A 14987-nucleotide genomic window follows, 5' to 3' on the forward strand; every position below is an offset into this window, starting at 1 on the left:
TCTTCTATGTTACTGAAACCACTTTTTAAATATTTTTGCCTATGCATATATCTAAAAGTATTTTGCACTTTCCATTAGCAGTTTCTGTGTATTGGGTCTTATTTTAAGGTTTTTGATTAGTTTTTAAAGATTTATTGTATGTGTGTAAGTATTTTGCATGCATATATGTATGTTCACCACATGGATGCAATGCCTGTAGCAGTCAAAAGGAGGCAATGAATTCCCTAGAGCTGGACTTATGAATGGCTACATGTCACCACATTAGTGATGGGAACTGAGCACAGGTCTTCTGTAAGAGCAACACTGAACCATTGCTATGCTCTCTGGTCGAGTCAACTGGACAAGCCGAGAGGCTTAAAAGTCACTCATGAGGCAAAAGAGTTTCAAGGAAGCTCTCCTCCTGGAGTCTAGCGTTCCCTACCCATACAGTAATTTTTCATTCCCGTGTTCCATTCCCGCGTTAGTCTAGTGTATGGATCCACGTGCTCTCTTTCAATATTTTCCTATCATAAGTGCCTTTTAAGATTGAATTCTGACATAGCTAAAGCCGTTCGCCAGTGTTCCAACAGTCCTAGTTCATCCTTAGCAAGACCTTGGGCTTGGAATTCAGTACTGCCCCTGGTATTACACTATCTCTTTGAGTAAAAGTTAGGTCACTGCCCTTCACAGGAATTTACCATCACTACGGAAGAAAGAAGTTTCTGACCGTAGGAGAAACCAGAATAGATATTTAGAATTATAGCTGAGTTACACCTATATACAGGAATTTACAATGGTTTTAGGAAGTAGATCCAGCTGTGGTTTTAGAGTATTGCATTATTCATGAGATGGTTAGCTAGAACGGAACTCCCTAGTTAGAACCATGACTTGGGTGTGAAAGCCCTTGCCCTAGGAGTGAAAAGTTCTCACACCTGGCTTCTAAGACTATAGCTGACCTTAGATAGGGCTGACTCTGTCTCAGTTATTTTATTGCCCAGTTCCTGCCAGTCTTTGCGTTTTCATTCCTCTGTTCTGTGTAAGAGTCATTAAGCATCCGGTTACCTCATTTGTACCTTGTGGGTATGTCACCCAACTACCTTGTTGTCTTCTGCATAAAAAGTCTGATGTTCGATTTGACAAATTACATTCAGATTCCACACAAACTCTCCTGTGTGTGTGTCTGTCTGTCATTCATCCACGCTTTGCCCACCCGCGTCGAGAGACCCCGTTCCACGCAGACACAGGGACCCAGAAGGTCTGCGGCAAACCATCTCTCCAGTCCCTCCTTAATCGATCTCCAACAGATTTTTTTTCCTGCAGGGGTGAGAGAGATCCAGTCATCTGGATACCCGGTTATCTCAGAATCATTTGTTAAAGTGAATATCTTTTTTTAAAAATAATATGTTTTTGTTTTTATATTTTTGTCAAAGATTCAGCAGCTGTAGCTGTGTTGGCTTATACCTGGGTCCTCAATTCATCTATTGGTCCATGTATCTGTTTTTGCATTTGTATGATGCTGTCTTTGTTATACAGTTCTATAGTAGAATTTAAAGCCAGGTATTATGGTATCTTCAGAATTGCCATTTCTGTTTATGATTATTCTGGATAACCAGTCTTTTTTGGACTCAATATGAGTTTTAGGATTGTTATGTCTTCTGTAAAGGTTATAATTCAAAATTTGAAGGGGATTGTACTGAACTTGTAGATTACTATTGGCAAGATAGCCATTTTCTCATCAATTCTGCCGTGGAGCATCTTTGTAAGTTCTTCAAGGCACTCCCCTTCCCCGAGGACCTCCAACTGCCAGCTTTCACCCACAGTACACTATGCCATAATGGCTGGACCCAGACCCTGCCCTACAGAATAAAAACCCAAGCTCTATACTGGAAAACCCACCTGTAACTGTAACTTTTATTCTCCAGAAGTAATTGTTATCTCCAAAGCTTATTGCCTGTCTGCTAACCTATGTCTAGTCCTGAAAGCTTCTAGCCTCTGTACAATCTAATCTAAGCTTAGAAGGCTTTCAGCCTCTAAGACTGCTGAACAAGCTCACCCTTTCTAGTTCTTTCTGAACTCTGGCTGGCTGGTCAACCTAGCTGTTCTGGCTCAAACTCCTCTGCAGGATGTCTGATTCAATCTCACTTTTCTCTCAGCCTCTAACTGAATTGCTCTGCTTGGCCTCAAACTAAGTCTAGCCTCTGTTTTAATCTTCTGGCTCTTTCTCATTCTTCAGTTTGTTCCATCTTTACAAGTGTCTAGCTTGTTCTCTCTTTGTGACTTGTATCTCTATAACTGGCTTGGTAAAACTGCCCCCACCTGCACTGCCCATCAAGTAGCTGATCTGAGGGTCGGAGGATGAGCTTGAAGTCCTGAGCCTCCAGCTTCCATTTCTGGAATGGCTAGGACTACAAGCCAGTGTGCTTCCACCACCTCATTTTAGATGGTGATGGAGATTGAACACAGGACCTTGGGTATGTAAGGCTGGCTTTCAACCTACTGAGCTATATCTCCAGCACAGAACATACTCTTTTAAAAGATAATATGATTAATAGAGCAAACCATGTGAACTCCAACTAAAAAAAGCCATGAGAGTATGACTTCCCAGGGTCTTAGATACCTAACTTCTATTGTACTGTGTATACAATGGTTAGGTCTTCCTTGATTTTTTTTGTCTTGCTTTGAGCTTGTTGCTTCTTCATATTCTTTTATTTCTATTTTGTTTTAAAATGGTACTTACTATCTATGTAAAAAAATAATAACCCAGGGCTGAAGAGATGGCTTGGCAGTTATAATCACTTGCTGCTCTTCCAGAGAACCTAAGTTCAGTTCCCAGAACCCATAACTGCCAGTAACTCTAGCTCCAGATCAGTGCTCTTTTCTGGCCTTCATGGGTACCCATGCACATGTGGCACACATTCTCTCACAGACAAAGACACCCCCCCACGCAAGTCTTGAAAATTAATAACTCATTAGAAGTTATGAACAACATGTATTATATGTAAATAACTGGAATAACTGTCACTTCCAGAACAGAAACCAATGAGATAAATCACACTTGGATTTTTATAATCTGTTTATTGACAGATCCTAATATTTGATTCTGTATTCATTTTATTGTGATCAGTTCCTTAGGTTGAAATCTCAGAAGAAAATCTGATCTCCTGCATATAGGTAGCTGAAAAGGAGAGGAGAATGTTATTTTTTTTAGATAATTATAAATATTCTTGTTGAACCCTGTAGCCTACTGAAATGTAATTAAGTTGCTAAGAGCACTTCTTTTTATGAGGATTAATTCTGGTATCACAGCAGGAGTTAGCTTTCTCAAGAATGGGTTCCATTATAATATTGAGACTGACCTCTGAATCTCTCTGGCTTTCTGTCTTTTCACAATGTAGTACCACTTCACATGTGCCCTTCCATCATGCTGTCCATCTCTTTCTGAGACATCAAAATGTCCTTGGCAGAAGCTGAACAGATGAGAATAACTGATCTTGGACAGTCATTTCCCACAAACTATGAGGTGAATAAATCCACTCTATTTATAAAGTACCCAGCCTCAGGCACTTGTTTATAGCAACAGAAAATTGACTAATACATTATAATATATGTATACATATGGTGCCTTTAGGTGCCAGATTCAGGGTATCAGAACTCCTAGAGCTGGAGTTATAAGAGGAAAAAGAGATGGAGAAAAAAGATTATTAAAAGAAACAATGGTTAAAATATCCCCAAATTTAGGGCTAGAAATATATACTCACAAGGAAGACTAAAGATTCTCAACATTTGACAGAAAGATTATTGTACTGTATTAGAATTGAATTATCAAAGTCAAAGTCAAAGAGTTATAAAAAACAAAAAAAAGTAAAGCCATTTGTCACATGAAAGGAATCCCTTCACAAAAGTATGGGTGGATTTCTCAGGAAAAACAAAACTTTGTAGACCAAAATACAATGTGATGACATGTCAAAATGAAATAGATCTGAAATCATAAAAGGGCAAGGCAGCAAAGAATGCCAATTCATCGGGAAGTCAATTAAAAAGATACAACTATAATTATTTAATAATTATAAATATACATTGTGAGGAATGTATAATATATAAATATAATATATGATATAAAACAGTGTTTATATTATAAATAGAATTGTGCATTTTTATACATATATGTAGAAACTTTGATAAAAATATTTTTTAAAGATTTTCAAAAAATTTGTGTCTGTGTGTGGGGATGATGTAGGGTGGGGTGGGTGAGTGGGTGTATGGGTGTGCATTCACATATACATGTTCGTGTGTGTGTTTCAGCTGTAAGAAGATGGTGTGCAGATCCCCTGGAGTTGGAGTTACAGTGGTTGTGAGTCACTGAATGTGAATGCTGAGAGCCAAACATGGGTTCTTTGCAAGAGCAGCAAGAGTCTTAACTGCTGAATCTTTCTCTAGCCCCCTCAAACCAGTTTCTATTTATTCTTTGAAAATGTCACATGATATATTTTGATCATATATTCTTTTCCCTCTTCCAATCCTCCCAGACTCACCCCCACTCTCACACATACATTAAGCCATATCCATTTCACCCTGATAAGGTAAATCTTACATGGGAGACAAAGACAATTAATTACCCCCTGCTCCAGCCATCTTTTGTAGTAAGCATGGAGTCCAATATGTGTTGGCTGACTATTCCTGAGCATGGAGCTTGCCCTGGAAAAATGAAAAGTGGAGTTATGCATCATATGAAAATTTCAGAATTCAGATTTAGCTTATTACAAATTAGTCTTTCATAAGGTGATTTGTGGAAATTTAAAATTGTTTTTAGAAAGTTCTTATGGAAATTTAAGGAATTTTCTGTTGCTAGGTAACTGGAGAGGAGTTTAGCCTGAAGGTCAGAAGCTTGGGCCATTGCCTACGTGACTTCTAGCCATGCTTCTCTTGTGGGCGCTGTGGGGGGTGGTAACTTAGGCAGGAGCCAGAGTTCCAGGAGACATGAGGGAACTCCTTCCATCCCATGTAGGTAAATTATGAACACCAGGTCCCGGAGTTCAGCATCTCAATTCGAGTGGAGACCAGCCTGTCTGTGCATAGCCCAATGCCCCACATGAATTCACTTTTCTGTATATGATAAGGCTTCTTCTATAATGGAAAAAAATTATATACATGCTAACTTACAGGCCATAGGTCATATGGGGCCCAGGATAGCTATATGGATGCATTCAAACACAAAATGATTAGCATTACAAGATTTTTGTGATTGTTTTTTGTAACTTGATTGCACAGTTGTCAAGCATGATTTTATAGGTGACAGTCAATAGAGTACACAGGGCACATCTATAACGGTTTCCATGGTGATTTCTGTATGTGTTTATTACTGCTGTTGATGTTTACATTTTATTACCTTTTCATTTCTTTCTGTGTATGTGTATTTGTGTAGGTGTGGGTGTGGGGATTTATATACCATGGTGCTCGTGTGGAGGTCAGAGAAAAATTTCTAGAGTCAGTTCTCCCCTTACATCATATGGATCCCACAGAGAGAACTCAGATTTGCCAAGTCCCTTTCTTTACCCAGTGAACCATCACACTGGTTATGTTGTTTTGCATGGTAGCAGGGCTATCAAAATGGCTCAGTCATTAAAAGCACTTGCTGCTTTTGCAGAGGACCTGGGTTTGGTTCCCAGCACCCACGTAACAGTTACCAACAATCTGTAACTACAGTTCCAGGAGATCCAGCAGCCCTTTCTGACCCCTGTGGGCACCAGACATACATCTGGTGTCCATATGCATGCAGGCAAAACATTTGTACAAACAAAAACATCTTCAAAAATTAGCATAAAAATAATTTGTTTCATTACAGCATTTGCATTCACATGTGTCATCATACTTAGTTAGAATTTGTTCCCTCCTCCACTGCCCTTCCTTGTGCCCTCTTCCTCCTACTCTAGCCATTTCTTTTCCCTCTTGCAGACTACGCCCCCTTTTGTTTACACATGACACATGCTCATTATTTTAAGGCTTTTGAGACAGGATCTTACTTTGTAGTCCTGGATGTCCTGGAACTCACCAGGCTAGCCTCTAATTTGTGAACTCTTCTTGTCTCTGCTTTCCAGCTGTTGAAACTACAGGTGTGCCCCACCACTATTACACTTCTGCATGTAAAAACAACATTTCCAGGTATTATTGATTTGATTTATCTCAGCACTAGATCACTTGTCCAGCAAATACAAGGTCCTGGGTTCCTGTCTCAATACTCTTTTAAAAATAGTTTTTAAAATTATCTTTTTTTGTTTATTTGTTTCTAAGTGTATCTTCAAGCCAGAGCAGATACGTGGAGGTCAGAGGACAACCCACAGGAACTGATACTCTCCAGCCACCATGTGGGTCTCAAGGATCAAACACAGCTTTTCAGGCATTCCAGAAAATGCCTTTTATACACTGAGCCAGGTTACCAGCCCCAATACAGCTTTTTGAATACATAAAACATAAATACATAATTTCAATTTTGGTAGATAGTTTTCCAGATATTTCCATATCATTTCATCTTTTTTTTTCCATCTCAATTCATATAGTTTTTGTTTTCCATCCACTATTTTAAAAACAGATGTATATTTATCTTTCTAAAAGAAGTAACATTCCCTCCAGTCAACTGATGCCATCTACCAGTGGCAGATCTACCGTTTTCATTTCGCCATCATCCTGACGAACCTGAGACAGTATTGAAATCAAGGGCAAGATTTTTTTTAAACTTAAAACTGTTTCAATAAATCAACATTGTAGGCTGGAAATGTGGCTCAGTAATAACAGTGTTTGCTTAGCCTGCAGGAAGCCCTGGGTTCCATCCCCAGCACTGAAGACATAGTAGTGCACACCAGTAATCTCAACAGGCTGGAGTGGAGGCGAGAGGGTCACAAGTTGGAGACTACCTGAGCTATATAAGACCCTGTCTTAAGACAAACAGATAATAGAACTTACTTTTAAAAACAACACCATACAAAAATATCACTAGGAAGAATCCTACAGCAATATTGTGATATAAATGGACTTTGCCATCCAAATATGAATCTAGCCTGGGTTGTCAGCAGAAAGCCAAACCCAACACTGATACAATTCCAACAGAAAGGTTATTTCATACAGAAAGGAGGTCAGGACTCTAAGCCTGCAGGCTATTCCTACCCTGGCTGCCTCTCCACAACAGTTTTGAAGCAGAAGTGTTTGAAAAGTATGTCTCCGGGGCTGGTGAGATGGCTCAGAGGTTAAGAGTGCAGACTGCTCTTCCAAAGGTCCTGAGTTCAAATCCCAGCAACCACATGGTGGCTCACAACCATCCGTAACAAAAAAAAATCTGACGCCCTCTTCTGGAGTGTCTGAAGACAGCTACAGTGTACTTACATATAATAAATAAATAAATATTTAAAAAAAGAAAAGTATGTCTCCATCTTGGATTTTTAAGTTCAACAGAGAATTGTGAGAATTCCGATCATTCTCAACGGCTGGCCTCAGTTTCAGAATCTAAGGAACAGACAATGAGGAATGAGTACATTGAAGCAGAGAGAGAGAGAGAGAGAGAGAGAGAGAGAGAGAGAGAGAGAGAGAGAGAGCTGTCAACAAGGGGCTGGTACCTGCCCCTACAAGATGGCAATAGCTGGTGATGAGAGTCAGGTCATTACGCCATTCTGTCCTCATGTCTGTAATTTTAATCCATTGGCAATAACTGAAATTCAGAGGTACAGTCAAGGAGAAAGTGTTATCACTGACAGAATCAGGAAACAGCAACATGAGCTTTCCACGTGCTTCAGCAAGAGAAAGGAATACACACACACACACACACACACACACACACACACACACCTGTAAGTGACAAACGGGGGTATCTGCTTCTCATCAAGCAAAGCACCTGCAGGGAGGAATGGCTGAGACAACTGAAGGTCCAACTCCCAGGGTCCAGATGTCTGGCTCAACCAAAGCAAATCTCTTCAAGAAACTTTTGTGATGTTCCTGTGACCCATATAGGGGTAAACTGTTCTTAGAGGGTCCCAGTTCTAACAGTCTTCCACCCCCAGTTCCCACACATTTTCGTGGATAGGATTGTCAGAAAGATTCATCCTGAGCCTTGCCTGCAGGCCTGAACCACCCTCATCACCATTACATACTGTCCTGGGAGCAGGCAGGGCTGGCTGCCAGTACGCGCTCCAGGCCATGCACAAAGAAGATCCCACTCGCTCGGGTCGCGCAGCTGTGCCTGGCCACTTTTCCACCGCCAGCACGGTGCCCTGCATCCACAAAGCAACCAGCCAGCTCTAGCGGCGGGCAGCCCACCGTCGCCCCACATGCCCGGGCCACCCTTTGCGAGCCACCGCAGCTGTCCTGCCAGCGCCTTCAGTGGCTGCGAGCGCGGCAGCCACACGGTCCCGGGGCCACCAGAGTACAGAGACGCAGCCGCCACAGCCGCCATGCTGTGCTACCGCCACTCCAGCTCTGACCAAACAAGATTCCTCCTCCTCCTCCTCCTCCTCCTCCTCCTCCTCCTCCTCCTCCTCCTCCTCCTCCTCCTCCTCCTCTTTTTTTTATTTTTAATTTATATTTTACACTCTATATTCCATTCCCCGCCCCCCATCCACCCTCTGTCTGCTCCCCATCCCATACCTCCTCCCCACCCCACCCCTTCTCCACGTGGATGCCCCCACTCCCCACCCAATCTGACTTCTAAACTCCCTGGGGCCTCCAGTCTCTTGAGGGTTAGGTGCATCATCTCTGAATGAACACAGACTTCGCAGTTCTCTAGTGTATATACGTTGGGGGCCTCATATCAGCTGGTGTATGCTGTCTGTTTGGTGGTCCAGGGTTGGAGAGATCTTGGGGATCCAGGTTAATTGAGACTGCTGGTCCTCTTACAGGATGGCCCTTCTCCTCAGCTTGTTTCATCCTTCCCTAATTCAACAACAGGGGTCAGCTGCTTCTGTCCATTTGTTGGGTACAAATATCTGCATCTGACTCTTTCAACTGCTTGTTGGGTCTTTTGGAGGGCAGTCATGCTAGATCCCTTTTTGTGAGCGCTCCATAGCCTCAGTAATAGTGTCAGGCCTTGGGACCTCCCCTTGAGCTGGATTCCACTTTGGGCCTGTCGCTGGACCTTCTTTTCCTCAGGCTTTTCTCCATTTCCATCTCTGTAATACTTTCAGACAGGAACAATTATGTGTCAGAGTTGTTACTGTGGGATCCCCCCCCCCCTTTATGCCCTGTCTTCCTGTTGTAGGTGGGCTCTATAAGTTCCCTCTCTGTACTGTTGGGCATTTCATCAAAGGTCCCTCCCTTTGAGTCCTGGGAGTCCCTTACCTCCCAAGTCTCTGGTGCATTCTGGAGCCCCTCCTCCCCCAAACCTCCTATTTCCTGAGGTTGCCTGTTTACATTCTTTCTGCTGGCTCTCAGAGCTTCAGTCCTTTTCTCTCACCCAATACCAGATCAGGTTTCCCTCTCCTCCTCCCTCCCCCCCACTCCATCCACTTTCCCTCCCAGGTCTCTCCCTCCCTCCCCACTTGTGATTGCTGTCTTCTCTATCCCAATTGGGACTGAGGCGTCCTCACTTGGGCACTTCAGCTTGTTGACCTTTTTGAGTTCTGTGGACTGTATTTTGGGTATTCTGTACTTCTTTTTTTTTGTCTAGTATCCACTTATTAGTGAGTACATACCATGTATGTCCTTTTGGCTCTGAGTTACCTCACTCAGGATATTTTCTAGTTCCATCCATTTGCCTGCAAAACTCAGGATGTCTTCATTCTTAATAGCTGAGTACTATTCCATTATGCAAATGAGCCACATTTCTGTACCCATTCTTCTATTGTGGGACATCAGGGTTGTTTCCAGCTTCTGGCTATCACAAATAAGGCCACTATGAACATAGTGGAGCTTGTGCCCCTGTGGCATGTTGGGGCATCTTTTGGATATATTCCCAAGAGTGGTATAGCTGGGTCTTCAGGTAGATCTATTTCCAATTTTCTGGGGAACCTCCAGATTGATTTCCAGAGTGGTTGTACCAGTTTAGAATCCCACCAGCAATGGAGGAGCATTCCTCTTTCTCCACCTCTCCAACATGTGTTAAAGGACAAGAATTTTTATCCTCTTCTCCTTCCAGGTTATCTATAAACTATTCTGGATGAGACGATCCAGTAGGAGAAAGGGGACCTCAACAGCAGGCAAAAGATTCAGATACATCCCTGACTTCCATTGTTAGGAGTCCCACAAGCATACCAAGCTACATATATAATATGTATGGAGAGGTCTTAGGTCAGACCCATGTAGGTTTCCTGGTTGTCAGGTCAGTCTCTGTAAGTCCCTATGAGTCTAGGTGAGTTGATTCTGTCGGTTTTCTTGTGGTGTCCTTGCCTGCTCTGGATGCAACAATCTTTTCTCTCCACCTTCTGTGGGATTCCCGGATTTCTTCCTAATGTTTGTCTGTGGGTCCCTGCATCTGTTACCATCAGTTACTGCATGGAGCCTCTCTGATGATGATTATGCTAGGCTCCTAACTCTAAGGTCTCTGAATATAGCAGAGTAGAAGGAAATATTTCATTGACTTTTTTTTTTTTTTTCCAGTCATGCTTGCCTCTAAGGTCTCTGGGCTCCAGCTTTGGTTCCTGGCTCTCCAGGCACTGTCAAGCATAGGCTCCTTCTCTTTGCATGGAGATCAACGTGGAGCAGTCATTGGTTGGCCATTCCCAGAAGTTCTGTGCCACCCTTACCTCAGTACAGCTTATAGGCATAACAAATTGTGTGTTGAAGCTTTTGTGGCTGGGTTGGTATTCCAGTCTCTTCACTGGAACCCTTGTCTGGTTGTGGAAGGTTGGTAGTTCAGTCTCCATATCTCTCATTACTAGGAGTCTTTGCTAGGGTCACCCTCATAGATTCCAGGGAGTTCTCACTGCACAAGGCTTTTACTTTGCTCCTGAAGTGTGCCCCATTTCTATTTGTATCTCTCCTTACTCTCTCCCTCCATTTGGCCCACCTCATCTCTCTTGTTCCTATCCACACCTGCCTCCAGAGCACCTGAGAAGTCTATTCTATTTCCCCTTCCCAAGAAGATCTTTACACCAGCCCCCTCTTGAGTCCTTCTTGTTACTTAGCCTCTCTGGGTCTGTGAATGTTGCAGGATTATCTTTTACATCTAATGTTTACTTATAAGTGAGTACATACAATGTTTATCTTTCTGGGTCTGAGTTATCTCACTCAGGATGATCTTTTCTAGTTCCATCCATTTACCTGCAAATTGCATGGTGCCATTGTTATTAACAGCTGACTAATACTCCTCGGTGCAAATGAATGTACTACATTTTCTTTATTAATTCTTTGGTTGAGGGACATCTAGGTGGTTTTCAGTTTTTTGCTATTACCAATAAAGCTGCTATGAATATAGTTGAGCAAGTTTCCTTCTGGTAGGATGGAGTGTCCGTTGGGTCTAAGCCCAGGAGTTGTATAACTGGGTCTTGAGGTAGATGGATTTCCAATATTCTGAGGAACTTTCACATTGATTTCTGTAGTGGCTGTACAAGTTTGCACTCTCTACTTCAGCAGTAGAGAAGTGTTCTCCTTGTTCCACACCCTTGCCAGCATGAGCTGTCATTTGTGTTATTGATCTTAGCCATTCTGACAGTTGTAAGGTAGACTCTCAAAGTAGTTTTGATTTGCATTTCCCTGATGGCTAAGGATGTTGAACATTTAAGTGTTTCTCAGCCATTTGAGATTCCTCTATCAAGATTTCTGCTTAGATTTGTTCCCCATTTTGAAATTGGATTATTTTGGGGTTTTGATATCTAGTTTCTTGAGTTCTTTATCTATTTTGAATATTAGTCCTTTATTGGATGTAAAGTTGGTGAAGATCTTTGCCCAATCTGCTGTTTTGTTCTATTGATTAGCATCCTTTGCCTTACTGAAGCTTTTCAGTTTCATGAGGTCCCATTTATCAATTGTTGAACTTAGAGCCCGAGGCATTGGTGTTTTCCTCAGGAAGTTGTCTCCTGTGCCAATGCTTTCAAGCCTATTTCCAACTTTCCTTCCATTAGATTTAGTGTATCTGGTTTTACTTTGAGGCTTTTGATCTAGTTGGACTTGTTTGTACATGGTGATAAATATAGAACAATTTGCATTTTTCTACATGCTGACATCCTGACATCTACATGTTAGACAAGCATCATTTGTGGAAAATGCTTTCTTTTTTTCAGTATGTATTTCTGGCTTCCTTATCAAAAGTCAAATGTCCCTAGGTAAAAAAAAAATGTCCCTAGGTGTGTGGATTTATGTACAGGTCTTCAATTTGATTCCATTGATTAACTTCTCTGTTTTTATGCTGATACCATGCTTTTTTTTTTACACTAAAACTCTGTAGTGCAACATGGCATCATGGATGGTGATGACCTCCAGCAGTTCTTTTATTGCTCAGGACTGTTTTAGCTAAACTGTGGTGCTTTTTATCCCACAGGAAGTTGAAAATTGTCATTTCAAGTTCTGTAAAAAAATATGTTGGATTTGAATGGGGATTACATTGAATCTGTAGATTCCTTTTGGTAGGATGTCCGTTCTTACTATGTTAATCCTACCAATCTATGAGCATGAGGCACCTTTCCATCTTCTGAGATTTTCTTCAGTTTCTTTCTTCAAAGACAACATTCTTGCCATGCAGGTCTTTTACTTGCTTGGTTAGAGTTACCCCAAGATCTTTTATATTGTGTCTATTGCAAAGGGTGGTGTTTTTTTATGATTTATTTGTAAGTTTGTTGTTTGTATATAGGAGGGCTACTGAGTTTTAAAAAACTAATCATATTCATTCACTTCACTGAAAGTGTTTATCAGCTGTAGGAGTTCTCTGGTAGACTTTTTAGGGTTGCTTATGTATACCATCCTGTCATCTTTGAATAGGGATACTTTGACTTCTTCCTTTCCAATTTGTATCACCTTGATCTCCTATTATTATTATTATTATTATTATTATTATTATTATTATTGTTATTTTATTGCTGTAGCAAGAATTAATTCCTTGCTTTTTTGAGAATTTCACACATGACCACTGTATTTACATAATTTCCTCCTCTCCCTCCCTTCCTCCAATGGACTCCCACTTGTCCATAATCATTGTTACACACAGAGCGACATACAGACAGAATACTGAGTTCATTTGGCATTGTTTGTTTGCATGCATACCTGTTTGCTGCTGACCTCATGGGACTGGATAACCTATCAGGTACCTCTTCCATAGAGAATACTGATTCTCCCTTTTTTGGCAGCCATTGATTTCTTCTAACTCTTCATCTGGAGGCGGGGCCTTATGAAATTCCCCCCCCCCTTTTTTTTTTGCACATTAGTGATGTCATTATACAGGTCTTACTTGGGCTAACACTTTGATAAGATTCCATGAATACACCATTCATGTCACATCTAGAAGACACTATGTAGCAGCAGGTGTCCTGGTCCTATGGCTTTTAAAGTCTTTCTGCCTCCCTCTTCTGTAATGTTTCCTGGGTCTTAAATGTAGAGATTGCTTTGTAGATATACCAATTGCCATTAAGCATCCTACAGTTAATTATTCTTTGTACTTGATCAGTTTTTGATCTCTGTAGTAGACCCTGCCTTCTCCAAAAAGAAGCTTCTCTGATAAGAGGTGAGAGCAGCCTGTGTTTATAAATGACATGGGTAAATCAAAAGCTACAGGAAAAAAAAAAGACCATATTTCACTTCTCATTGTTTCCTATTCCTGCTGAAAAATCAACAGTTTCTGGGGAAAAAATCTCTCCAAAAGAAGTACATTGGTTTAATAACAATTTATAGTCATTAGTGGCATATAAAGCCCCAGTTTTCTCCTGTGAAGATGGCATATTCAAGACACTTCAACAGCCATTTTTCCTGTTTCTCAAATGTGCTAGCAACAACAGATGAGAAATAGAAGTTGTTGTACTTATATTCTCTTTTTTACATTTACATTTTTCTATTTCTTTTTAGGGTTTCAGAATTGGGAATCTTTTTAGATTTTGGAAGGTAAGAGGAAGGTAGCATCCATTTTGTAACATAAAATCATTGGTTATATGCTGGCTCAATTCAAGATGAAACAATAGCCAAGCAAAGTGAGCCTTTATAGCTCTAGAAAAGAGTCCTGCCTGAATTAAGGATTCATTCATTGCCAGTCTCAGAGTCATTTACAACAGAAACTGTAATCCAATGCAATAGGCTCACATTTTAGTGAATGCAATGCCAGAATCAAGCATAGCCAGAAAATAAAAGAGTGGATTAAAACAATCTATTTTGGCATAAGTAAGGACAGTATAGGAGTTTTATCCAAGGTAATGACATTTTTGAATGATGACAACATGGAAATTATATTTAGAGAGTTTATAAAAACATATAGGGACATACTTTAGATATACATTCCTGAACATGTTCAAATTAAGGTCATAGTTCAAAAAAGAAAGATATCAGACACATTTAAGGTAATGATCAGTGTACATTTGAAGGTTAAAAAAATGGCAGTAAAGAACATGCTGTGTCGTGCTCAGCTTTGCCTCAAAATGCCTGCCTCATTTTCAGTTAATAATATGAGCTTCAGCCCATCCCCTGGACATCCAGATTTTTTCTTGAGATTATAATCTTTTTATCATCTTCTCTTCCCAATTCCTACCCCTATGGAATTCAAGCAATTGTACTAATCACAGAAATAGCATTGTAGGCACTGTTTAAATTGTCTCTACCATTGTGTGAATCAAATTATTATAATAAGTATCTCTCCTACTGGCTCTCCTTCTCAGATTTAGCTAGCTATGGGAAGAGAAATCCATAAATCCATAGCCACCAATTCCCATATCGGTCCACCTGTTATGAACTATTCAATCAAGACAGAGCTCATACTGGTCAACTAATTGCTTTATGTTTTATCACTACTATTTTTTCCCTAATAGCATGCCAAGAGCAGACACAAGACAACTATGACAGGTCCTAAAAATCTGAGTATGGTGACATTATACATAGTAGTCAGTTCTATGTCACTT

The 14987-nt window shown here is 40.8% G+C and overlaps 1 long non-coding RNA gene and 1 pseudogene across 1 annotated transcript in view; both read right to left on the minus strand.

Moving 5' to 3' along the window:
* Positions 1 to 3034: 3034 nt before the first annotated feature.
* The window catches only part of Gm33605, a 35523-nt gene continuing 23570 nt past the window's right edge, over positions 3035 to 14987 (minus strand). The window contains exons 3-4 of the long non-coding RNA XR_878224.2: positions 4596 to 4674; positions 3035 to 3639 (exon numbers count right to left, since the gene is read on the minus strand). This is a non-coding gene — a long non-coding RNA (predicted gene, 33605). The remainder of the gene's footprint in view (positions 3640 to 4595; positions 4675 to 14987) is intronic.
* Positions 6708 to 8441, minus strand: Gm39532 (predicted gene, 39532; annotated as a pseudogene).

The sequence above is a fragment of the Mus musculus genome, chromosome X (genome assembly GCF_000001635.26).
Source record: "Mus musculus strain C57BL/6J chromosome X, GRCm38.p6 C57BL/6J".
Taxonomy (NCBI): domain Eukaryota; kingdom Metazoa; phylum Chordata; class Mammalia; order Rodentia; family Muridae; genus Mus; species Mus musculus.